The sequence below is a fragment of the Eubalaena glacialis genome, chromosome 13, assembly GCF_028564815.1.
Source record: "Eubalaena glacialis isolate mEubGla1 chromosome 13, mEubGla1.1.hap2.+ XY, whole genome shotgun sequence".
Classification (NCBI taxonomy): domain Eukaryota; kingdom Metazoa; phylum Chordata; class Mammalia; order Artiodactyla; family Balaenidae; genus Eubalaena; species Eubalaena glacialis.
The window spans coordinates 5,115,556-5,142,100 of record NC_083728.1 but is presented as its reverse complement, the minus strand read 5'-3'; the positions used below and the strand labels follow the sequence as shown (position 1 = coordinate 5,142,100).

Genomic DNA, 26,545 nt, shown 5'->3' with positions numbered 1-26,545 from the left:
GTGCTCACTCGGGAAGCGTGTGGTGGGGTCAGGCTGAGGCGTGAGGCCAGCAGCGGGGCCGGGGAGGGCTCGGAGGCCTCAGGGAGGAGGCTGTGAGCAGTGGGGCAGGCCCGAGGTCCCCGCCCCCACCAGATGGGCTCGTCTCGTAGAGACAAGCCAGGCCTGGCCGTGGGATCTTCACTTCTAGGAGCGGCTCAGAGGTGAGACCACCAGGGCCTTCAGCTGCTAAAGAGCAGCAGTTCCCCTAGAAACTGTCATCCCCGCTCAGCGAGTCGGGCTTGACGCAGCCCAGATGGTGGGACGTATGGGAAGCTCGGTGAACACGAGCAGCATCCAAATGTTACAGCAACAGGCTGCGCCCAGGGGCGGCCGCCTCGACCTGCTGGCCCCGCTCCTGCAACAGGCCTTCCCAGGGCGCTTCTTCCCACCACGCCTGTGGCTGACGTGGGTCGGGGGGCGCGGGGGCCTGGCGGAGATGGCGGGCAGCTGGAGAGGCCGGCTGGGCCTGTCCAGGAGGCCCAGGAGGGCGTGTGGGCTGAGTGAGGAGTGAAAGAATGATGCCCCCTGCCGCCCACCCCCCAGCACACAGTCACGTGGTCCTGTCCGGGTCAGGAAGGGCAGTTCGGCCAGGGAAGCTGGGGTCCCCGCCCTGCCCCTTCGAAGCCGTCTGACGGGGCCCGTGGCCCCCAAACTCTCTGCCCCCCCTCGGCCTCTCACAGTGGATTCCTCACTTTCCTGGAGGTCTGGGGTCTCACCGGGAGACTCTCGGGGTCCCCAGGGACCAGCTGCGAAAACTGGAGTGACACTGACGGGGACCACGATGCGGCATCAGTGGCTCCTGTTCACTCAGGACCGGCTCCGTGCATTTTTATTATATTATCTTAGATTTGTATACGTTAGCTCACCGTTGCAATGACCCCAGGAGATGGTGTTAGCATCCGCTGCCTCTGATGGGTAGAGCCATGGGCTGGGCGAGCCGGGCTTAGCTGGCCTGGGGCCCAGGCTGCCCCCGGTGACAGAGCCGGGCTTTGAGCCAGGCCATGGCTTAGCCATGGCTCCTTTTGCATTGCAGGCAGGGGAAGGGGCTAAATGAAGGAATGAGTAAAAATCCTGGGTAGCACTGGGTCCCTGTATATTCCTGCTGTATCCTACACCTGATTTATAGGCTTTAAACAGCCAAATAAGAGAGCTGAAAATAAACAACCAATGTACCAGGGCTGTGGTGTCCCCACGGACAGTGGGCACTTGGGCTGCCCCACGGGCTCTCAGGGCCATTTTGCAGAGTGAGTCCACGCCAAGGGGAGTCTTGAAAGAGTGGTTCTGTGTTAACTCGGGCACATCTAGCCTTTTGGGGACCAGAGCCAGGATGTTGGGGTGGATGAGTGGGCATCCACGTTGGGCCAAACGCCCAGCATGGCCCCGTCGGGAATCCTGAGCTGGGACGTACATGCATCCGCGCCCACGGCTCCCGCCTTCTTGTGCTCCTGAAATCCACTTCACCCGGACCCTCTGGGTCCCCTGGATCCAATTCTGCGGGTTAATTTGAACATCACTGGTTGTCAGTGAAGCTTGACAATGAAAGTGTTGATTTGGGGAATGGATGGGAGCAAAGGGAAGAAAAAGGTCAAAAGGGGGTGTGTGTTATTTGCCTGGTAGGAAAATCAAGCTTATGTCTCAGAGCAAAACCGTGAACAGGCCCCGAATATGACATTGGCGCTGTTTCCACAAAGCTTGGTTTCTTGAGGAAATGTTTTCTGTTCAAAAGGAAACGAGCCTTTCCCCCAGGTCCTCCCTCTGAAGGCACCTCGAAGAGATGTCGCCTTCACGACGTTATATTTTGACACGAATCCTGAGATAGTATGTTCCCGCTAAGTGTGTTTTAGTTTGTCTTGCTTTTCTGCGAGAAATTGGGATTTAATTAAGTCAGGAGACAAAGAGATACGGTGAAATCTCACCATGTTCAGAACATGTACATGCAAAACACAAAACACAACTAGAGCCCTTCTTTGTAAAAACCCGAGCGGAGCGTGACACTGCCTCTCGGCTGAAGCGTCAACTTCAAGGTTGCAAAAATGAAAGCAACCGATTAGAAATGAACACATGAAATGTTTCCAGTCCCAGCTTTGGAGGTAGCTTATAGATTTTCTTTCCTTTCTCTCCCTCTTTTCTCCCCTAGAAAAGTCTGAGCTCAGGAAACCACAACTGAAAGCAGACGGTGCCGTGGGCCGGCTCGCACAACTTTTCCTGGGGACCTGATAGACTGAGTTAAATGCGTGGGCCAAATTGATTTTTATCAACCATGGATTTTTAATTAACAGTGGTGTCCACTTACCGCCATCCATTATTTACTGTTTACCCACCAATTAAAAATTAGGCTGCTTTGGCACTCATAAGAGCAGGACATTTGAAATTAGATCGCCTCGTTCAAATTACCTGCAGAATTAAATCCAGAGCGTCGAATTGCTCAGACCAGGCTACTGGGGTTTAAAATATGATCTGCTCCAGCCTGTTGTATGATCATGAGTCAGAATGCCAGGAGCAGGCTACCTGGCAAACACCGTGTGGAACCTGCCTGGGGTCTTAGGGGGGAGGGAGATCTTGGAGTCTGTCTTGAGCGGAGGTTGTCTCACCCAGGAATCCCAGGGAAGGCAGCCTGTCAGTGCACTGATGGAGTGCTTCCAGGTGCCGGCCATACCTATGGACCAGCAGGTGTCATCTGCATGACTGCCCATGGTCCAGCTTCAGTCAGTGCCCCCATTTTGCAGATGAAGAAACTGAGGTTCAGAGGGTGGAGAGACTTGGCCGCCCTACCCCAGGCAGATGCTTCTTATCCAATTAACAAATAAAATATGGTAAAATACACCTAACATAAAAGTCACCATTTTAACCATTTTAAAGCATACAATTAAAATTCGGTGGCATTTAAGATGTTCACCAGGCTATGCAAACATCAGCTCTGTCTAGTTCCAGAATTTTTCATCACCCCAAAAGGAAACTCCGTACCCATTAGCAGTCACTCTCCACGCCTCTCTCCTCTCAAACCCTAGAAGCCAGTAACCTGCTTTCTGTCTCTGTGGATTTGCCTATCCTGGATATTTTGTATAAGTGGAATAAAAAATATCTGCCTTTTTCTTATCTACTTTTCTTATCTACTGTTCACAACACTTCTATTAGATGGACGTGATTATCTTCATTTTCCAGATGAAAAATGGAGCCTTGGGAGAAGATTTACACCCAGGTCCACCATCCGTGTTTTCTTCAAAGAACATGAAAAGCGTAGGTCTGAATCAATGGCGGGGGGGTGGGAGGGGTGGAGAAAGGACGTGGGGTTTGTAGCCAGAGCAGAGGGAGAAATAATCAGGTCTTCAGATACCTTTCTTTTAGGGGCAAAAAGCAAAAGAAAAGCACTGTTTTTTGTTTCTTTTCCCCCCCTATCCTAATTGGCTTGTTCTGAGGTTCTGGAAGGTGTGCCAGGTGATTTTAGGTGCAGTGGTGAGCATTTCTTGTTCCAGTGGTTATGCATCGATTTTAGAGGGTGTTAAAAAGCAGCTGCAGTTACCGTAGCAAAATTGTGCTTTCACAGCCCACATTGCCAAGGACAAGACTGAGTTTTAAAAGGGGCTTGGTCTGAGCTGGATTTTAAAAAATTAAGTAATACTTTAAGTAAATAATATTTAATAAGTAACTATTTAATAAGTAAACGTGGTCAATAGCCTGAGGGGGGTGCACAGAACGAAGAGGGAGAGACGGAGGTTAACTCCTCACTTCCCCTCATGGCTGTGCGTTCTGGAGCCACCACCACAAAGCACAGCAAACTGGGGGACCGAAAACAGCAGGACATTATTCTCTCACAGTCTGGAGACCAGAAGTCTGAAATCAAGGGATGGGCAGGGCCGCGTTCTCTCCTGAGACTCCGGGGGAGGGCCCTTCCTGCCTCTTCCAGGTTCCGGGGGTTCCAAGCATCCTTGGCTTATAGCTGCATCCCTTCAATCTCTGCTTCTGTCGTCACAGGGCCGTCTTTCTTCTCTGAGTGTCTGCAGCTCTGTATCCAAACCTCCCTCTCTTTCTCTTATAAAGACACCAGTCACTGGATTCAGGTCCACCCTGATCCAATATGACTGCATCTACATCTGTAAAGACCTTATTTCCAAATACGGTCACATTCACCGGTACCAGGGGTTAGGATTTGAACATATCTTTTTGGGGACGCAATTCAATTCACAACCGATACCAAGGGCCACCCAGGTCTCCCAGCACCCTAACCTTTGTTAGTAGTCCCACTATGGATTATAATTCCAAAGAATCGTAAGTGTCTCAAAGGAAATTTACACAATGGCCAAAAACTTCCTAACACACTTGGAGTAATATTCCACGCTTTTCCTTATGATCTCCAGGGCCCTTCAACATCGGCTGTCTTCCTGTCTTTCCAGGGCCATACATCAGATCCCCCCATACTTCTCTATTGTGTGTTCCTAGGGATGAATAGCAAACTCTTTCCTGCCTCAGGGCCGCTGCAATGCTGTTCCTCGGCCAGAGCACCTCTCCCTCTGCTTTGAGCTGGGTGCTTCCCACTCACTGGGGTCTCAGCATAATCGGCGTTTCCTGGCAGGCTGACATCAAACATTCCCTTCTGCTATTTTCCCCTTCCCATCTCACCTGTGCAGCACTCATCACCTCTCTCAATTACTTAACTGCTTGCTGTTTTTTATTTACTTTTATTTTTTGACTTTTCAAGTTGATATCATTTCAGACCTACAGAAATTTTGCCAAAGCAGTAGAAAGAGCTCTAGTATACCTGGTTTCCCCAAAGGTTAGCATCTTGCAAAGATATATAGTACAATGATCAAAACCAGGAAATTAACACTGATCCCATGTTAGAATTAGTCTACAAATCCTATGCAGATTTCACCAGTTGTCCCAGTAACATCTCCTTGCTGGTCCAGGATCCAATCCAGAATCACACGTCACACTTAGTTGTCACGTCTCTTTAGCATCCTTCAATCAGAGATGCTTCTTTGGTTTATGTCTTTCACAACCTTGACACTTTTGAAGAGTACTGGCCAATTATTTTGAAGTGTGTTCTTCGGTTTGGGGGTTTCCGATGTTTATTCATGATTAAATTCAGCTTGGGCAGTTTTGGCAGGAACCCCAAGGAAGCAATGTTGTGCCCCTCTCAGTCATTGCTTCAGGAGGTACTGAGATGTCAATTTGTCTCAACGCTGGTGATGTTAACTTCGACCACTTGCTTAAGGGGGTGTCTGCCAGGTTTCTCCACTGTTAAATTACTCCTTTCCTCTTTGCAATTAATAATTATCTTATGGGGATATACTTAGAGCTCATGCAAATATCTTGTTTTCCATTATACTCCCCCCACTAATTTTAGCATCTATTGACGACCATTGACGATTCTTACTTACAACAGTTATTACTGTGGTGTTTTCCAAATGGTCATTTTCTAGTTCCATCATTCTTTCTGGATTTATTTATTTTTTATTGTTTTATCTATAACTTTCTGGATTTATTGATTGGAATTGTGCTGTAAGGAAGCACTGTCCCTTCTCCCTGTTTATCTCTTTATTCAATTGTTATTTGTCTTAGTATGAACTCAGGGATATTTATTTTATAGGTTACAATCCATTGCTGTCATTATTTACTTTGTGGCTCAAATTGTCCCTGATTTGGCCATTGGCAGCTCCATCGACTTAGCTCCTGGGTCCTTTTTACATGCACTTGTCATTTTTTTTTTTTTTTTTTTTTTTTTTTTTTGGGCATGTCCTCATTTTCTGGCTCTAGAGGATCTTCCAGGCTCATTTTGTACTTTTCCTGACCCAGCCCTGGAATCAGCCATTTCTCCAAGGAGTCCTGGTTCCTTTTATTGGAGAATAGTATTTAGAAACCAAGATGTAGGTGCTGGGTGCTCACTGCTACTGAGGTGTCGCTCTAGGTGCCTCAACTTCTTTCTTCCTTCCTCCCTTCCTTCCCTCTTTTCTTTCTCTCTTTCTCTTCCTTCCTTCCTTCCTTTCCCCTTTTCTTCTTCCTTTCCTTTCCTTTTCCTTTCTCTCCTTTCCTTTCCTATCCTTTCTTTTCCTTTCCCTTCCACGAGGACAGGCCCTTATCTCTCTTGCTCCCTGCTGATTCCCAGCCCCTAGCACAGTGCCCGATGGATGCTAAATACATATTTGTTGTGTCAATACATGGACAGCACTTAGAACGACGCCTTCACATAGTAGACACTCAATAAGTGCTAGCTGTGATTGCTACTTTTAGTTGAATGGATGAATGAATGACTTGTGCTCCATAAGACCAATGCACATGAATTCCTTGTTGACATTTCTCCCACCCCCTTGAGGTTTCTCCTCCTAAAAATTGGCTGGTGATTTCCATCATGTGTGTGGCTATTAGGGTCAGGCTTGAAATGGAAGTGGAGAAAGAGAAGGCTTGCAGCTGTTGGGATCACTAAGAATCTGGCTGAGGGTGAAAGGGTAGTCAGTAAGGGAGTTCCCAGCAGGCTGGGGACCCTGATTGATCCAAGCAGGTAGAGAGGAAAGAGAAGTAGACAAAGGGAGATTTAAGTCTGAGCATCAAGTCCTGCCGAGAGTTTTGATGATGGGCCGGATCTGGCAAAAGAACCTGATGCTGGGTCCTTGGCCTTATAGCCTTTTGACCTTTGGGACCTGCCCCAGCCAAACCAGGACGCTGATATGGTTCTACACCCCCAAGGAAGGCTCCATCTAGCTCCACGGCACTGTTCAATAAACAGAGACTGTGAGTCACACATTAAAAAGGCTAAAGAGTAGCAGGTGAAATTAATTTTAACGATATTTTTATCCAGCCCCCAATAGAATATGTAATACAGTCAACATGTATAAATTCAACATGTAATAGATATGAAAACTAGTAATGAGATATTTTATATGCCTTTTCCAATACAAGTCTTCGAAATCGGGCATATATTTACACTCAAAGCACAACTCAGTTTAGATGGGTCACATTTCAGGGCCTCAGGGGCCATATGTGGCTGGCGGCTGCTGTATTGGAAGCATAGCTCCAGCTCAAGAATGGGATGTGTGTGTCAAATTTCACTGCATCAGAGGTTTCAAGCTGTTTTCTGAAGCCCACAGGTGTTTTTTTCAGGAGACAAGGGGAGACCCAGTGAGTGGGACTCTGGCCTCCCGCCTTCTGCTTTAGCCCCCGCAGCCTCCGCCATTTGCTCTGGTTTATGTAGTGGGAGGCTAATTAGGATCTGCTTTGAAAAAAGGGTTCTCTTGCTTAAAAAAAAAAAAAAGTCTGAAACCCTCTGGTTTGTTTCAAAGTCCTTAGCTTGAGGTAATTCACCTAGAATGTTTGTACTTGGAAGCTTATGCACATTTAAATAAAAATCCCGACCCAAAAAAATAACCTCTCTTGATTAGAGGCGGCAGCCTTTTACAAATCAAGATGGGCTGGCGTGCAACAGCGCACAGAGAATGTTTCGCCAACAAGCTTCAGAAACCGGCTGTTGAAATGGCAGCTGTCACTGTGTTGCTACAGCAAAAGATGTGCTTTCCAATGAAGCCATTGCACAAAAGGCACGCAGAGTCTCTGTTTAAACTCCCCGGAGAGGGTTACAGATTGGCACGCTATGACAGTACCAGCAAATCACAGAAATATGAAGACAAACTTTGAATTCTAAGGAGCCTAAACGTCCCCTCTGGTGTGGATGGCTGGCCTTCACATTCCTCATATGTCCCTCATTTGGCCATAATTGAATCTCATTATCCATCTAATCTGAGAGTCTTTGCCTTCAAGGCTGGGGCGTGGGCCTGAGGCAGGATGGACTTTGCATTCTTGGGAAACTCAGAAATGGTGTGCTCTAGAAAAAAGTGCACACCACCTCCCAGCCCTGCAGCATCCCAGGACTGTGATGACAAAATGGCAACAATGTGCCCTCTTTTGCTTGGTGAGCTCAGAGTTTAAAGTTGCCCTGAGGAATTCTGGAGGGACCACGTGCCCGGAAAAACAGATTCTGAGCCGTTGAGGCGCAGGAGGGCCTCAGACTCGGATGTCAGTGTGTTGAAAGGCTACTGAAGGGACATAGCTTGGTTTGTCACTGTTTCCCCCGTTCTGGGTTAAAAGTCCCAGCTGGGGCTGGACCAGGGGGGTCGGTGGAAAAGGTGGACCTAATTGGTGCCACTTGGAGAAGGGGACTGTTTTATGTTTGTGTTTCCAAAATTGAAAACATTTTGTCAAGGGGAGTGGCTGACCTCGCGTAGCTATCTCCCAGCGGCCTGTGTTGAGCATTTCCTGCTAATGGAAGTGGAAACGCACAGCTCACGGGATGGGAAAGGAATGGGGGATTTGGAAGACAAAAAGTCTAGCCCACCAGGCCTGGCTCATCAGCCAGTTTTTGTTTGTTTGTTTGTTTGTTTAGGATTGTTCCAGCACAAAAACCGTTCACATCAAAACTCCCTCAGCCCCATGATAATACTAATTATTCCTCGCTCTGGCTGGGGCTTCCACCCAGATGAAAACTGGAAAATTCCAGCCAAAGCCCAGCTGTTTCCAAATAGCCAAGGCATCAGGGTGATGGAAGTGTTTCCCTTTTCACCCAGATGTTCTGGTGTCTCGGAGACAAGGCCTCCTTCGCTCAGCTTTAGCGCCTGTGTTCCCAGATCTGCGTGTTGGCCCCTTAGATGTTCCTAATGTATACCAAATTTGGTCAGTGCTCTCCATGGATACCAACGTTCAGCCCCGTGCTTCGAGGGGTGCGGCGAGGGGGACTTGGGGCCTGGAGAGATAGAGTGTGAGATCTCTCCGGGCTTCTGAACCTGGCTGGGTCTCGCGGAACATTCTGGTGCCTGCCCTGAGGGATGTAGTTACAAGTCAGTGTTTGCTAAACAGAACGTGTGTCTAGAAGTCTCCCGTTGGACTGAATCCTTCTTCGCTCTCTTGGCAGAAGACTGAAGCTCCCATTGTTCTACAGAGCAGGAATTTGGCAGAGGTAATCCCAAGGTTTTGACACATTCAAGAAGAACAAGACGTTTGTGTAATCGCGGTGAAGACTCCCGGAAAAGGGCGCAGGAGTAGGGATCTTGGGGCGCCAGCTTGAGGAGCTTAACTCTTCATGGGGCCTTAGGAACTGGTTCTCCACCACGTCTTCCCCGGAGGGGCCAAGAGCCTTCTTGTCTCACAGAAGTATTTAGGCTTCGAGGAGAGCAGGATGGAGTCTGTCGGTCTCCATTGAGTGCCTTTGGGTCTGAGCGCTGCGCAGAGATGTGTGTGTGTGGGCGGGGGTCCGGCGAGCAGCCCCAGCGTTGGGGGAAGTGCATCACTTACGGGGCTGTTCTCGGGAGTTTCCACAAGGGGGCCCTCTTGAGCTTTGGCTGGGGCGGTTGGGCGGCCCTGGGTGAAACCCGGCACCACCTCCTCCAGACCCGGCCTCCAGCCGAGGGCCTCCGGGCTCCCTCCGTTCACCTTGGCTTTGGCGAAGAGGGAGCCCCTGGAAGGCCAGCGCCGGGGCGCATGCTTCCTTCCACGTGGGCGGTCTTGGGTTCCGCTTGCACAGAGGACGTATTTGGAGACCGAAGGGCGAGGGTCACGGGCTCACCTAGCCTCGCCTCCTTTCCTTCTTCTTTCGAAGAAGTTTGCAACGCAGAACAAACACTCCGGTTGGAACCACAAGAAAGGGCATCTGGGAAGCTTCATCAACAGTGAAACCAACCATCTCGGCTCCTCGGGGCTTTTCCCCAAACACGCATACAGGGGGGGCCTTTGGGTCAGCCATGACAGGAAGCAGGGAGATTTAAAATGCGAGGAAATTATTGTAATTTAACAAGTCAATTTTTCTTACACTGTGTTGAGATTAAGTTCGTGGTCTCTTCCATACATTCGAAATAAGGAATTTCCCTAGAGTGCGATTTTGAGGGAAAAGCTACATCATGTTTCGAAAAACCCATTTTGTTGGGAGTTACCGGATTTTATTTTAAAAGAAATGGTAATATTTAATTACGGCATTATTTTACTGTCTAGAAAATTAATGTGCTTTTGGAGTTTCGGGAGAAAGGCCGGCTGTAAGTCCGAACCCTGTTTTTAAATTACCATACAAATAGAATCCCAAAGACGCAAATATTGGCTTAAGTGTCGCAGACAAGGTACAGGAAAATGCGCCGGCTTCCTAAATGGTAAATAAACAGGCTTGTGATTCTTGCCCTCCCTTGCGACCCTGGATGGCTGCGTTCTTATCCTGGGGAGAAAGCACGCCGCTCACCGAGGGGACGGCAGCAGTGCTAATTGGATGAGCACGGTGGATTAGTCATCGGGCATCTTGTTACCATCCTAATAATAAGGCGCACATTTCTGTGAAGCTCTAGAGTCTGCAGAGCCCACGATTACTTATCCACTGGGTCCTCACATCGAGCCTTCGGGGTTGGTATTGAGATTGCCCCCCATTTTACGGACGAGCAAACAGAGGCTCCGAAAAGGAGTCTCTCAGAGTGTCTAGCTTCCATCGCGCACATCGGTCGGTGGAAAGGCCCAAACTGCAAACCAGCTCTGTTACTTGGAAACTCCACTCTCCTTCCAAAGGCACACACAGTCCCTGGTCTCTGCACGACAGAGCACCTACCGTGTGCCTGACCACGGGGTGGCAAAGATGCTTCTACAAGGGCTCAGGGCCTGATGCTCTGAGCCAGGGCAACCCCGAAGGCTCGGTGCGAGGACCCAGTGGATAAGTGGAGGTGTTCTGGTCTGGTTTGCTGAAGGGAGGGACAAGGAGGGGGCCGCCAGGAGGAGCCTTGCCGCCCTCGGGCTCCTTGAGAGTCATAGGAACTGGGAGCTGCTTGACAGGTGGAGAGAGCCGTAATGGGCACTCGGGCGGAGGCTGAGGAGGTAGCAGGGAGGTGTGAACCAACAGTCGGGCTGAGCCAGACGTCATTAGCGGCAGGAGCTGCACGGGAGGCCTGCTCGCACCGGGGGAGCTGGGGGTGTGCTTCAAGCAGAGGGAGCGCCGCGGTGCGGGGGCGGAGAGCAGGTGGACGTTTTGAAAGGCAGTGCTTCCCCAGGGGCCCCGTGCTTACCTGGGTGGCACTGCCGGTGATTCCAGGCGTAGGTGATGGACAGTTTACATCTGAGTAGTTACATGTCTATTTCGACTCAGCTGGATAACTGACACATCCAGCCTGGGATTTTGTTAGCATGAGGCTAAAGCATACAAGGATAGGTTATCTTTAAAAATAAGTGAAAATGAGTTAGTTGATTTGGAGAGAAACGTTGACCCAATTATAGGACAGTAGCAATCAGATGTGGCCAGATTGCTGTTGGTGGCACACAATGACGGGCGGCTGGGGACCAAGGCGCTAAGGCCCTGCTGGCTTGTGTTAAGGATGACCTCGTGGATGTCGGGGAGGGGAAGGAGGGGCTTAAGGTGACCCATGGGAGACCACCTCAAATCCCAGGTGTGGAGGCGAGGCTGGAGAAGTGGGGTGCTGAGCAGTAGGTGCTGGAGATGGGAAAGCCAGCCTGGGGCTGCTGAGACGTGGGGTGAAGGCAGGGAGGAAGGTGTCATGGCTATGCGGGTTCTCAGCCAGGAAACTGGGGGGGGCTGGTGGTGCTATTCCTGAGATGGAGACCTGGGGAGAGTTGCGTTTTGGGGGTGTGCGATTTGAGGAGCTGACAGGGCATCCAGGAAGAGCCAGTCATGAGGAGCTGGCTGGGGCCACACATGTGTCTACAAGGCACACGCGTGGCGAGGACAGAGGGTAAAGTCAGCCAGAGGCAGAATCCCAAGGAAAGCAGCCCCACGGGAAGGGCCAGGCAGGGGCCAAGGAGGACCACCCCGGGAGATGCAGAAGTGCCAGGGGGCAGGTTGTATATAAGTAGGGTGGCAGATACAACACAAGATGCCCACTTAAATTTGATATCCAGATACACAATGAAAAATGTTTTAGTATCAGTGTCTCAACGATTGCACAGATGAGTATAGGGGTTTGGAGAAGAGAGACAAGACCAAAGCGATAGAGAGATTGTGTTTTATGGCTTAATTATTATTTTTATATAAGTTCTTTCGTGCCATACAGAGGGCAAAAAAATGAATCAGAAGATACAGAAAAGCATGAAGGTGATATAAAAGCTCACGCCCATTGCCTCATGCAAAGTGCCTTGCCATTAACCTGCTGGTATATGTTACCCTCTGGATTCTAGAGTCTGGGTTGTCAAGAGAGCCCGAGCACGGGGACCCTGGTCCCCTTTGAACCTCCATCTCCACAACAATATCTGGCCCATGGCAGGCACACAATAAATTTTTGCTGAATGAATGAATAAATCTTTCTAGACTTTTTTTCTTTTCACACACACATACCTGCATTTATTCAATTTTTTTAAACAAAAATGGGACTGTCCTATGTATATTATAGGAAATCTATGTTTTTAACTTAATAATGGATTTTGGAAATCTTTGAGGAAGGTTGGCCTTTTAGGAGTGGAGGGACTAAGACATATTCACGGTCTTTGAAGGAAGAACCTGAGGAAATGATGAAGTGGCACAAACAGGAGATGTAATAACCAGGGAAAGCAGGTGCTCTAATCAAGAAGAGTCCAATAAAAACAGGCTAATCTCTTCAAACAAAAGCAATATGTGGCTTGCAGTGGAATTTTCAAAATGTATAAAAAAGTTGTAAAATGAAAAGTGAAAGTTGCTTTTTACCCTGAAGACCTGGTTGCTCCCTCCAAAGTGAATCATTTTAACAGTTTCTTGTGCATCCTCCCAGAAAATGCATTCATGCCAATCTCTGCATATGTTTTGTATATGTTTTTTATTTGGCTATTAAAATTTTTTTATGAGTGCAATCTTTCTATACACATCGTTCTGCATTTTGCTTTTCACACTTAAATTATCACGGATATCTTTCCATCTTAGACTTATCCCTTTGTGGAAAAGACAAAATAGTATTCCATTATACAGATGAATCTTGATTTAGTTAACCAATCCTCTGTAGATGGTCATTTAGATTGTGGTCAATTTTTTAACATACAACAATATGTTGGACATCCTTTTAATGTAGCTTGGTATAAGTTTTGTGGGTGTCATACAAAGAAATTGTATGTGCATTTAACATCTTGATGGATTTGACCTAATTGCCCACCAAAAATGCTGTTTCAATTTACCGTCCACCAATGGTATAGGAAAGTATCTATGTCCTTACACATTTGGCCACACTGGATATTATCAAACTTTTCACTTTTTGCAAATCTAACATATGAACAATGCAAGAAAAATTACAAGCTGATGAAAGTTTGTGGCCAAACACACATTTTTGTGTGTGATTGTGAAATACCTATAAATAAAGAGGCACAAGTTATTAAGCAGATACTCCACTTGGATTCATACACTTTTGCTCATTTTCACTGCCACCACTCTGGGTAAAGCCATCATTTCTCACCTGAAAGACTGACCTTGGTCCCTCTCTGTTTCTCCAGAATCCACTCTGCCCCCTGTAATCCATTCTCCATGGAGCAGCAAGTGTGATCTTTAGAAAATGTAAACTGGCATCCTGATTCTGCAGTGTGAGTCTGAATATTCTGAGGGACACCCTCCCTATGCACAACTAGATTTAATGTAAAGCGTAATTTTCCAGAAAGTAGGGAAGCCTCTGAGTTCCCTGGTCCCCACAATGAGCTGAAGTGGGACCTGTGGAGACTCTCCTGAGAGCAAAAGTCAGTGTCAGCATTGAGGCTGTGGGGAACCAGGATTTAGGGGGTTGCTAGTGCCCCTTGACTCCTGGGAGAAGCAAATATGAATGTTCTCTTAAGAAAAGCATGATCATTTTAGGTTCCAAAGTTTTCCATGAGTTTCCAATTAAAGATCACCAAATACACAAGTAAACAACCCACTATGGAGTAAGAGTTCACAGAAATAAAAAGCTTACATCCCAAGAGCATCAGATATTGCAGTTACTATCACAAAATAAAGAAAAGTATGTATGAAATGTTTAATGAAATAAAATATGGAATTAAAAAAAAATGAACAACAGACATGAACCTATAAAAATGACCAAACAGATTTGAAAAAAGAATCAATGGAACTTTAAGAAATAAAAAAATATAATTGTTTATATAAAAACTTAGTGCTTAGATCATGGGGTAGATTAGATACTGTTGAAAAGGGAATTAGTGGACTGGAAAATAGATGTAAAGAAATTACCCAAAATTCAGGAAAGAGAGGGGGCTGAAAACTAAAAAAGGGGTTAAGAGACATAGCAGCTACAGTGAGAAAGCCTAAGTAATGTCTTCTGGAAGGAGAGAAAAGAAAGTTATAGGAGAAGCAATAGGTGAAGAAAAATTGTCTGATAATTTTCCAGAAGTGATAAAAGAAACCAAATATTGGTACCAGCAAGGACAGTGAGTACCAAGCAGGATTAGTAAAAATAAATCAACACTTAAATCTTCAGAACACCAAAGAGAAAAAGAAGAGAAAAGAGCCAACAACCTAGATTTTTTTTGTACCCAGCCAAACAACCTTTCAAGATCAAGGATGAAACAAAGACATTTTCAGATAAGCAATACTGAGAGTGTTTACCACTATATGAAATGATATTGTATGCAAAGGAATTTGTGATGAAGGAAGGTCTGATTTTTAAGAAGGTATAATGAGCAAAGAACTTGAAAATTTAATCAAAAAAAGTGAATAAACTGATGATCTATAATTTTGTGGAGTTTAAAAAAAAGGACATCAACTAAAATACTGGAAAACAGTAGCATGTAATTTGGAAGAGGAATGATTAGGTTAATGTTCTAAACTCCTTGCACTATCAGGAAAAGGATTAAGATATTAAGATGGTATAATTTCAGAAGTAGCCACTAAAATAATAGAAGTATCATATAACTTCTAAATCAGAAGAAAGAAAGAAAAAAAAATTAATAGGAATAAGTACAACCCAACCTTATTAAAAAAAAAAAAACACCTTATTTTAAAAAAAGACAAGAAAGTAGGAAAAAAGCATAAAAAGCACAATTTGTAGAAAACAAAAATATAAAAACAAATCTCATTTACTTGCCAGTTAACAGACATTATCAAATTGGATTTTTAAAACTCCTCCTATATGTTACTTTTATACTTGAAGCTTAAAGACACAGAAAGGTCAAAGTAAAAAGATTGAAAATCCTTACCAAATACAAAATAAAAGAAAACTGAAACTAGATAAAATAGGATTTACTATAAAAAGCATGATTAAAGATAGAGGTCTCTCCATAAAAGGTCCAATCTGCCAGGAAGATGTGACCATCACATAGCATCAAAATATACAAAGCAAAAATTGCTATATAGGGAGATATTGAAAAATCCGTCATCATAATGAGAGATTTTAGCACAACCCTTTCAATTATTTATAGGTCAAGCAGACAAAAGATTAGTAATGATACAGAAGATTTAAAAAATAGTGAATAGACGTAATTCATTTTATACACGTGTGTGCACATATACATATATGTGTGTACATCTGTATGTGTGTTGTGTAAGTATATGCACAATTATATATAAATAGATTACTGTGCCCAACAATTAGAGAATGCACATTTTTTTTGAGCACACATGCAACATTTACAAAAACTGACTCTATATGAGGCCATAGAATAAATCTCAACAAATTCAAGGAATTGGTATCATACAGGTGATACTTCTGCAACTAAATTAAAAGTCAGAAATAAAAAACAATTTTAAAAATCCTGTGTTTGGAAATTTAAAATACTTCTGAACCACTCAATGAAGAAATCAAAATAAAATAAAATAAAAAACAGAAATTAGAGCTAAGCGAAAAGTGAAAATAGTACCTATGAAAACACGTGAAATGTGAAGAAAGCAAAACTTTGAGGAACGCTTATAGGCTTACATTTAAAAGAAGAAAGTCTGAACATTCAAGATACTTATCCAACTTAAAAAGTTAGAGCGAGAGAAACAGCATAAGACTAAAGAAAGTAAAATGAAAGAGATAATAAGAAAAAAAAAGCAGACATTAATAAAGTAGAAAACAAAGCTTCGAAAGACAGAATCAACAAGGCCCAAGTTCATCCAATAAATTGGATCCACCTCTGGTAAGACTGATCAGAAAAAGAAAGAAAGAACGGAGTGGCACAGTGGGTGGATGGGGAGAGAAGAGAAGAGAGGGAGAGTAATAATACTGGGAATGAAAAGGGGACATAACTACAGATCCTGCATACATACACGAATAGTTCTATAACTGAGAAATCAAACAGTAAGTTACCACTGTCACTCCCCCAAATAAACAAAAAACAAACAAATAAAAAACCCAAGCCGGGGTGTTTTTACAGAGGAGTTCCACTAAAGTCTAAAGAAACAGATCATTCCAATTTTACATAAATTCCTCCAAAGAGCAAGAGGAGAGGGCCCACCCCCCCTCCAGCTCCTCTGTGAGTCCTTTGTCACCCAGGGCAGATCCAGGTTTTGTGGAGTCTGAAGGTTATTCAACTTGTGAGACCCTCCGAAGAAAAAGGGTGCAAATTTATACAAAAATTCAAAATTAGCATAAAAGTACATATTGATTGAGAATGAGAAAAAATCATATGAAATTACAAATTTTATACAGTCGACAAATATTACACACATTACAAAATCCAGAACATACTATTTTTATTAATCAACAGCTTGAATCTTCTACAGCAGTTTCTTCCTGCATCTTTTGGGTTGTATAGGCTTCAATGGCCTCTTTATAAGACCAAGACTTTGTATTTTCTTTTTCTATGGCAAGAACGGAAAGGCCATTCAGTCTTTCTTTCGCCTTTGTTGATTGAATGTATTTTTGGCTTTTGATAATTTAGAAATGTTTCTTTTTAGCTCCACAGCTCCTTATAATGTCATACATTTTTTGGGTTGTAATCAAGCTTTGGAAAACCTCTGTTAAGTTTCTTTCACCTATAAGCTATGAGATGTGAAACAACATTTCCTACATTAGCTCCAGCTCTGGGCAGCTCATGTCTTGTCTCTTCTCTACCCTTGTGGTTCTGGTGACTGGTGCCAGAGGACAGATTCATGTACCTTCAGGACATGTGCCTTCATGTCCTGACAGTGGGAAGGGAGTCCAGTGAGAGGCTAGAGTCTTCCTGGAAGCCAGCCACCCACCTGCTCAGCCAGTGATAACTTAACAACACAGGGAAGTGGCTTCGAGACACAAGAACACATCTCACTAAATAAAAGAATTCCCAGCTCACCTTCTCCTTAAGGGGGATCCCTGAATGCCTGTGGTCATTCCAACACTTCACAGAAAGAGGCAGTGATAGAAGGTAGTCAGAGGGAAAAGGACCAGCGAAAGAATGGGAAGAGACTGTCTCCTAAATGACTAATGTTAACATAGCTTACATTTTCAACGTTTACAAAAATGGATGTCCACGTGAAGACCTTGCTAGAGTCCTGCCCCTCCTCCCGGTTTTGGAAAGGACCCTCACAAGAGAGAGACCCTGAAGCCTCTTGAGGACAGTGTGAGGAAGGGAAATTACAGGACAACCTCATTTTATGGACATGGTTGCAAAAATCCTAAATAAAATATTAGCAAATATATAAAATAGATAACTAGTAAGAACCTGCCATATAGCACAGGGAACTCTACTCAATACTCTGTATGAGTACATGGGAAAAGAATCTGAAAAAAGAAAAGAGTGGATATAAGTATATGTATATACATATATGTATATATATAACTGATTCACTTTGCTGTACACCTGAAACTTACACAACATTGTAAATCAACTATACTCCAATAAAAAAAATTTTTTTAAATATTGCAAATGGAATACATAGTATATTAGAAGGTCATGCATTATGTCCACATTGGGTCTATCACAATAATGCGAAAGTGTTTAATATTAGAAAAATCTATAAATGTCATTCACCACATTCATATATGGTGAGAAACACCATGTGATGTATGACGCATAGATGCAGAAAAAACTTTTGATAAAATCCACACCCGTTCACAATTTTTTAAAAATCTTATCAAAAGAGAAATAGTTTTAAATATCCTTATGCTGATTAGGGGCATTACCAAAATCCCTACATTAAATGATATTTCTTAATAGTGAAATACTAAACTGTTGGGATCAGAAATAAGAGATGCTTATCACAGTGGATGCCAATTACTCTCAACATTTACTGAAGGTCCTAGCAGTAAGATAAGAAAAAGAAATAAAAGGCTTAAGGATTAGAAAAGAAATAACATGGTCACTATTTGTAGATGATATGATTACCTTCAAACAGAAGTCAAAATCTACAGAAAAATTATTGGAAACAATAAGAGTGTTTAGCACGATGGCTGGATAAAATAAATCAATGTAAAAAAATAGATTACATTCTATAACAGCAACAAATAGATGGAAGGGAAAAGATACCATTTACAGTAGTAGTAAAATGTATAAGGTACCTAGGAATACATCTCGTAAAAATAAGCAAGACATATTTGGAGGACATTATAAAAATGTACTGAAAGACATTCCAGAAGATAGAAATAAATGAAGTGATATATTCATGGGTAGGAAATATCAAGAGATGTCTTTTCTCTACAAACTGATCCATAGATACAGTGGATTCTGGTCAGAATCCCAACAGGTTATTTTATTTTACTTTTTATTTTATTCTTTTAGAATCTTGACAAGATGGTTATAAAATTTATATGAAAGAGCAAAGGTGTCAGAAAGTGAAGAAAAATAAGGGATGGGGGAGTGTTGTATCAGAGATCAAGATTTATGGAAAACTAGAGTAATTGTAACAGTGTATATTCTGTGAAGAGATAAACAAATTGACCAAAAGAATAGAGTAGAGAGCTCAGATACTGACTGCAAAATGTATAAGCTTGATATATGACAGGACTGTTTGGTTATCCACAGGGAAAACAAAAAGAAATTCTACCCCTTCCTCACACCAACCCCCCAAATCAATTTCCAATGGATAAAAGACTTCAATGTAAATTTCAAAGTGCTAAAACTTTTAGAAGAGAATGTGGAAGAATATCTTTTGACCTCAGGACAGGGAAGGATTTCTCAAACAAGATGCAAAAAGTGTTACCACTGGGAGACAAGCTAATAAATACATTAAAATTAGGAACTTCTGTTACTCCAAAGATACCACAAAGCGAATGAAAGGAAAACCACAAACCAGGAGGAGATACCTACAACACACAGAACAAACAAATGATTAACGTACAGACTATGTAAAGAAGTCCCAAACATCTTAAAGACAACACAATAGAAAAATAGGCACAAGACACAAGCCAGTATCTTACAGAAGAGGAAACAGAATGGTAAATAAAGCTAGGTAGAGACATTCAAGCCCACTAATTGTCAGGGCCATGGAAATTAAGGCCCAGTGCAATAACATTTTACACTCATGAGATTAGCAAAAATTATGAATTCCAAAAATAGCAAGTGTAGGTGAAGATTAGTGGGAACGCTGCTGCTTTGTAAAACCACTCTTGTAAATGAACATTATAAAAGTTTATAGGGACTTCCCTGGTCATGCAGTGGTTAAGAATCCGCCTGCCAATGCAGGGGACACGGGTTTGAGCCCTGGCCGGGGAAGATCCCACATGCCACGGAGCAACTAAGCCCTGTGCGCCGTAACTACTGAGCCTGTGCTCTAGAGCCCGCGAGCCACAACTACTGAGCCCACATGCCACAACTACTGAAGCCCGCGGGCCTAGAGCCCGTGCTCCACAACAAGAGAAGCCACCGCAATGAGAAGCCCGCACACCGCAACGAAGAGTAGCCCCCGCTCGCTGCAACTAGAGAAAGCCCACGCACAGCAACGAAGACCCAACGCAGCCAAAAAATAAAGTTAAAATGATACTTAAAAAAAAAAAAAGTTTACAACATGAGATCAGTGGCTTACATTTTCTGTGACTCACAGTCAGAAATCTGTTTTACATCAACACCCAGTGTGTATGCATGCACGAGCATGCACACATGTGCACTTGCACATGCAAATTATGGAAATGGGGGATTCGGGAAACAGTATTGGTTCTCACTATGAGACATCCACGCCCTTCTTACTGGTGCTATTCTGTAGAATAAGTAACAAGGTTGACAGGTTTTGTGGCAGTTGTTTTATACACTTAAAAAAAAAATCCCAGGCTTCTCTTTTCATGTTTTAACATTTTCTTAATTTTTCTTTTGGTAACTAGAGCCATGTAACAAGTATGGGAAAAAATCGTGCCTTGTTTCAATAGCTTTGCTAATTTTTAGGCTGAAAGATGATGGATGGATGCCTAGAGTTTGCCTTATTATGTTGAATTAAAATCAATATTTCTCTAACAATAACAAAAGAAAGCATTTAGGAAAACACACAGATTGGGGTCCTCTAGTGTGATTTCCTAACCCATTAAGAGATCATTACTCAGATTTTATAACTCTTGAACATGTGTACCCGCAACAAGTACAAGAATGTTTGTAACAGCCTTGCTTATAATAGCCCCAAATTGAAAACAGATGGAATAGACCAAAGAACAGAAAGATAACCTGCAGCATTCTACATATTGGAATATTACACAGCAGTGAAAAATGCATGACATGCAGCCACACAGAACAATACACACACACAACTTAGAAACCTAATATGGAGTGACAAAAGTGCAGAAAAACACGTACAGCACATAATAACTTACATAGCTCAAGAGCAAGCACCGAAAAATACATTCAGGGTGCACACACCCTGAAAAAAGCAAGGAACAGATAACCACAGAATTTAGGAATATAGGTGGATAAAGACACTGGCAGTGTTCTGGTTCTTGGTGGAAGAGATGGGTTCACAGGGGTCCATTTTATGTTATACTTCAGAGTACATATATTTTCATAGTTATCAAATATTATGTAATAAGAAGGTACATGGGAGCAAGTCACCCTCCTGTTTAAAACCCTTCCCATTTCCAAGTCCTACAAATCCAGTCTTTGCCTACGACTGCTCTCTCTTCTTTTCTGTCAGCATTTGGCACACCACACACACTGACTTACTGTCAACTTTTTGTCACACCCAGTGCTACGAATGAATGTTTGTGCCTGCCCCAAATTCAAACATTGAAGCCCTGCTCCCCAGTGCAATGGCTTTTGGAGGTGGGGGCCTTTGGAGACATTAGGTTTAGATGAAGTCATGAGGGTGGAGCCCCCAGGATGGGATTAGTGATCTTATAAGAAGAGGAAGTCTTGAGCCCCGTCTCTCTTGGTGCTGTGAGGACACAGCAAGAAGGCACACCAGGAAGAGGGCCCTCAGCAGACACGGAATTTGCTGGCACCTTGATCTTGGGCCTCCCAGGCTCCAGAACTGTGAGAAAGACATGTCTGTGGTTTAAGCTGCCCAGTCTGTGGTGTTCGTTACAGCAGCCTGAAATGACCAAGATGCCCAGTTTGTACTCACCCCAGGGCCTTTGCACTGGCAGTTCCCTGGCCCAGGAATGCTCTTTTGGGACCTTCCAGCTCATTCTCATCCTTCAGCTCAAGTGTCACCTCTTTAGTGAGAACTTCCCTGTGACCTTGTTGCAAGTTGGGCCCTCCAGTGCCCCCCAGGGCCTTCTGCCCCCCTTCACTGCCTCCACAGGGAACAGTGGGGGTCTGGTCACTACCTTCCCAGCACTGACCGCTGTTAGTGCAGATCAGGGCACTTGGGGATCACAGGCCTCCTCAGCTGACTGTGAGCTCAGGGAGGGCTGGGACAACTCTGCTGGGCCTGGTGCCACACCTGCCAGACTCATGCACAAACACTGACCACCAGGACCAGCTCCATAAACTGCGGGGCCCAGTGCATATGGAAAAAGCAGGGCCCTTGTTCAGAAAGCATTAAGAATTTCAAGACAGCAAGAGCAGAGCATTACAGCCTGCATGGGTCCCTGTGTGAATGCCCACAGCCGCGCCCTCTTGCAGATCAGTGTGTTAAAGGGCCGTGGCCTTAGGAAGGCAACGCAGGGCCTTGGAGTCACATTGCGTGACCTAACCCCCTGCTTGCGTGTTCGTGGGCACCTCTGTTTCCTCTTCCCCAGCCTGGGGCTAATGCAGCCGCATCAGTCATTCCCGGCGCGGGGAGTGAGCACAGACGACAGGATGGCGGAGAGCTGAGCGCTGGGCCTGCCGCGGCGGGCTGTAGCCACGCTCACGCTTTATGAATATTTTTATGAGCAGAGGAGGGCAAGGGGCATTTCTATTCAGTCCTGCTGTCCCTGAGGTTAATGAGTTCAGGTTGATTTTCTGAATCCTGAAAAGAAGTTTTAGTGTATGCAATTAGCAAGAATCTACACCAAACCCCGGGTCAGGTGTGGGAGAGAATAAAACCGATTGTGCCCCGGAGGGGTTCACTGCCCGGCCTGGGAGTGGAGGTGGGTGCCCAGGACAGGGGCGGGTGCTGTGCTGGGTGGGTGGGTGGGTACAGACGGTGTTCACATCATTTCAGGGATGAAATGTCACAAAAAACCCCGACACGACGGTGCGGGGGATGGAGAGGAAAACCAGCGAGGAGGGGTCCCCCAGCCTGCGGGTCCAGGGAAGTTTTGGGAAGTGACACGTGGGTAATAAGTTGAGGCTAAGGGAGCGGCACGTGCAAAGGCCCTGAGGATGGGCAAGGAGAAGACAGAGAGCTGCTATGGCTGCAGCTCTGCCTGCAGAGCGGGTGGGGTCCACAGGTGGGGGATGCTGCCTGGGCGGAGCAGGCCCTGGGGCTCGGGCAGGGGGGGCCATATCCCGAGGCACAGAAGCCCTGGAGTTGCTCCGAGCAGGTGCAACTGAGGGAGCACAGGGCTTGCAGGGGAGAGAGGGGTGGAGGTGCAGGAGACCCCTCCGGGCAAGGATGGGCAAGGCCGTGCACGGGGTGGGCGGCCGGGGAGGCGGGGAAGGGGCTTCTTATGAGCGGCACTGAGGAGGCGTCGTTAATAAGACTCGGATCTAATGTTGCGTGAAACAAAAAAGTAGGCTCTGCAAACCGTGTGAAAAACAAAAGTCACTATGTGAACTTGCGTGTGTGTATTACTAGGTCTGAACTCACAGATCTGGTCACACGGGCCCTCTGAGGAGTGAGACTGCAGGAGAGAGTTTGAGGAGAGTTGAGGAGAGTTTCAGATTTACAGAAAAGTTGGGAAGATAGTACAGAGAGTCCCCGTCTACACCAGCCCCATTCCCGTTATTAGCATGTTACACGCGTGCAGTACACATGACATTAAGCAACCAATCTTGGTGCATCACTAGTAACTAAAGTCCATACTTGACTCGGATTGTCTTCATTTTTACCTAATGTCCCTTTTCTGAGAAACATGATTTTAAATTAAATTTAAAAACTAAAATTCAGTTATTAGAACACTTTTAGGTTTTGGAACAACTTGGGTAAGTGCGTGCATGTCTTTTTCAACTGTAAATTTTATAAAACCTAAATACATAGTGAGTATTTTTTTTTATACTTAAAAAAAATTTTTGGCTGCGTTGGGTCTGTGTTGTGGTGCGCGGGCTTCTCATTGCGGTGGCTTCTCTTGTTGTGGAGCACGGGCTCTAGGTGCGCGGGCTTCACTAGTTGCGGCGCGTGGACTCAGTAGTGGTGGCTCGCAGGGGCTTAGTTACTCCGCGGCATGTGGGATCTTCCCGGACCAGGGATCGAACCCATGTCCCCTGCATTGGCAGGTGGATTCTTAACCACTGTGCCACCAGGGAAGGCCGTATTGAGTATTTCTGATGGAAATTTTGTGTCTAAAATGGGATGTGCTGTCACACCAGATTTCGAGTATTATTGCACATTATTTCAAAAATAATGCGAACTCTCTCAATAATTTTAAAATATTGATTGTATGTGGCCATATTTTGGATCTCTTGGGTTAAATAAGTTTACCATTAAATATGAATCAAAATGTATAATTATATAATTTCACTTCATTCTTTTTACCTTTTAAAAGTGTGGCTACTAGAAAATTGAAAATTACCTATGTGGCTGGTGCTGATTTGAGGGGCAGAAGCCTGTGAAAAGACAGAGGGGGGGTATTTGGAGAGGAAGGAGGGGTGTCAGAGCGGGAAGGCTGGGCGGGCTGGGCCTGGGGGCTGGGTTCACTGGGCCTCCAGGAAGCTGGCAGGGGGGAGGGGGGAGGAGGGAGGGGGGAGGGGGGAGGAGGGAGGGGGGAGGGGAGGGGTTGGAGGGGGGAGGGGAGGGGTCGGAGGGGAGGGGGAGGGGGTCGGAGGGGAGGGGAGAGGGGTGGGCCCTGGGGCAAGGCACGCCCAGGAGGAGCCCCGTGGAGGCCTGGATGCCCTGGAGAAGGAGGGGGGCGGGGGCCAGTGTGGGGTTATAGGATCTCGGTGGGGACACCGGAGGGCTGGCCAGCAGTGCCGAGGGCTAGGGGGCCTTTTGAGGACAGAACAGGGGAACTGAGATACGGTGCCGGGCCAGCGTGAGATCCGATGGTCATAATCCCTCCAAAACCGCCTGGCATGGCGTGCAGACAGCGGGACTGATTCCGGGCTGGGGGGTGGGGCCGGTGTGAGAGTGGCTTGGGTGGAGGCTGGTGGAGGCAGTTGGGGCGCCGAGGCTCCGTGTCCAGCTCAGGGCAACCTGGACGCCCCACTTCACGGAGGAGGACGCTGGACCCGCCGTGCCTCACTGTGTTAGGTCCCGGAGGTGTCACGCGGCCCCCCACTCTGGGGGCTTAAGCGACAGAAATGGATTCTCTCAGGCTCTGGAGGCTGGACGTCCCAGATGGAGGGACAGCAGATGTCGCAGGGTCGGTTCCTTCTGAGGCCCCTCTCCTTGGCTTGCGGACGGCGGTCTTCCCCTGTGTCCTCACATCGTTTCCCTGTAAGTGAGCCTTCATCCACGTTTCCCCTTTTTACGAGGACACCGGTCATACTGGATCAGGGTCCCCCCTAATGACCTCATTTTAACTCCATCACTCTGTAAAGGCCCTTTCCGCAAAGAAGGTAACATTCCAAGGTACTGGGGGCTAGGACTTCATTATACGAATCCTGGGGTGGGGATACAGTTCAACCCATAACACTTGCCCCGGCTCACCCCGCATTATTAAGAAGTATGGCAGAGAAGCAGAATTCCCTTTAGTCCCCCTCAGCATCCTTCCCTCTTCCCAGCTGCAACGATTATTATTAGTATCTTTCCAGACCTTTTTTATGGAGGAATATACATAAATATGTGTTGTAGGTGGGTGGGTGGCAGACTGTTTTTAGAATAAAATTTAAATCCCCTTTACAGTGAAAAACTTAGCTAATGAAAATTATGTTTCAAAATAGATGGAGGCGTTCTTTGTGCTAAATATGGTGTTCTTTGTCTCGTTTGCAATGGAAAAGTCCCTCGTTTCAAAAAAAAAAATTATTAAGAGGCCTTACAATACAAACCACATTTTCCAACTCAATAGCGTACAAGGTCAGCCAAGCAAAGACAATGTAAACTAGCTTCGAAAGTGTGTTGCTCAATAATGAAATTTGTTCAGGGGGCAGCACAATAATCAGGCCTGGTGTAGGCTGGCTGTGATGCGGCTGAAATTTCAGCCTCCGCAATGCACCCCTTCGGTAATTGGGGACCTGTTAAAGGATGCTTAAGTGCAGCTTCAGATATTGCGTTCCTGACTAACAGGGATATAATTTCTTGAAGGGAAAAAGGATTCCGTTCACATCCTCGGTTATCCTGAATTGGCTCTTGGGCAAAAAGAAAGGTCATTGGTCAGGTGGAAGCTGATGGGACACACTTGACCTGGAAGAGGGCTTTAAGGGGCCGGCAGGGGTGAAGGAGGAAGTTTAAGGGTGTCCGTTTAAACTGGCCACCCAAGTCCTGTTTGGACGTGGAGACCCGCCAAACCCTTTCCTCCCGTGCCTGATAACCTTGGTCTCCACCTGAATGTCAGCCTTCCTGGTGGCAGGTCCTAAGCCCCTGCTGCTTCTAGATCATGGTTCCTCCTTCCTCCGGCAAAGCCCCTTGTCCGTGGGGGCTCCCCTGACACTCATCACCTCCTGGTGGATGTCATCACCTCCTGGTGGATGTCATCTCCAGCCACCGGCCACTGCTCTTTCCTCACTGAGGTCCTGGGTCCCACTCTCACATCTCTGTCCCCTTTCTGGAGTCGCACATCCATCCCGTGTCCACCTGGGAGGCCTGCGTTTCTACCAGGGTAAGGAGAGAAGGGGCGGGCGTGCCCTTCCTGTTAGTCACACATCACTTCTCCCAAGCCGTGGCCACACCAGCTGCCAGGGAGTCTGGAGAAGGCTGCGCTGTCTGCACGACCAAGCGCCCAGTGGAAATAAGGGTTCTAGAACAGAGAGGAGGGAGGATGGGTATCGGGAGAGACCCCCCCCTTGACAGACCACAGCCCTGGCCATGCCTGCCGTCGCCAAGAGAGATTTTCTCCCACATCAGCCAGCGCCCTCTGCTTTCCCCAGCTCCTGTGCTGCCTGCCTTCTGGCAGCCGTGACCTCGGCCATTTGGTTTCTTAAGGCTCAGTTGCTGGACCCACCTTCACTGACCCCAAGAGCTGCTGGAGAAAAGACCCAGACGTGCGCGGGAACTAGCGCTGCCCCTGGACACGCCCGTGGCTCCTTCTTAATCAGCTCTGTT

At 45.9% G+C, this 26,545-nt stretch overlaps 1 protein-coding gene across 3 annotated transcripts in view; it reads right to left on the bottom strand.

The window, feature by feature from the left end:
- The window catches only part of APCDD1L (APC down-regulated 1 like), a 50,590-nt gene that overhangs the window by 10,492 nt on the left and 13,553 nt on the right, over nucleotides 1-26,545 (bottom strand). The gene's annotated exons all lie outside the window — the stretch shown is intronic.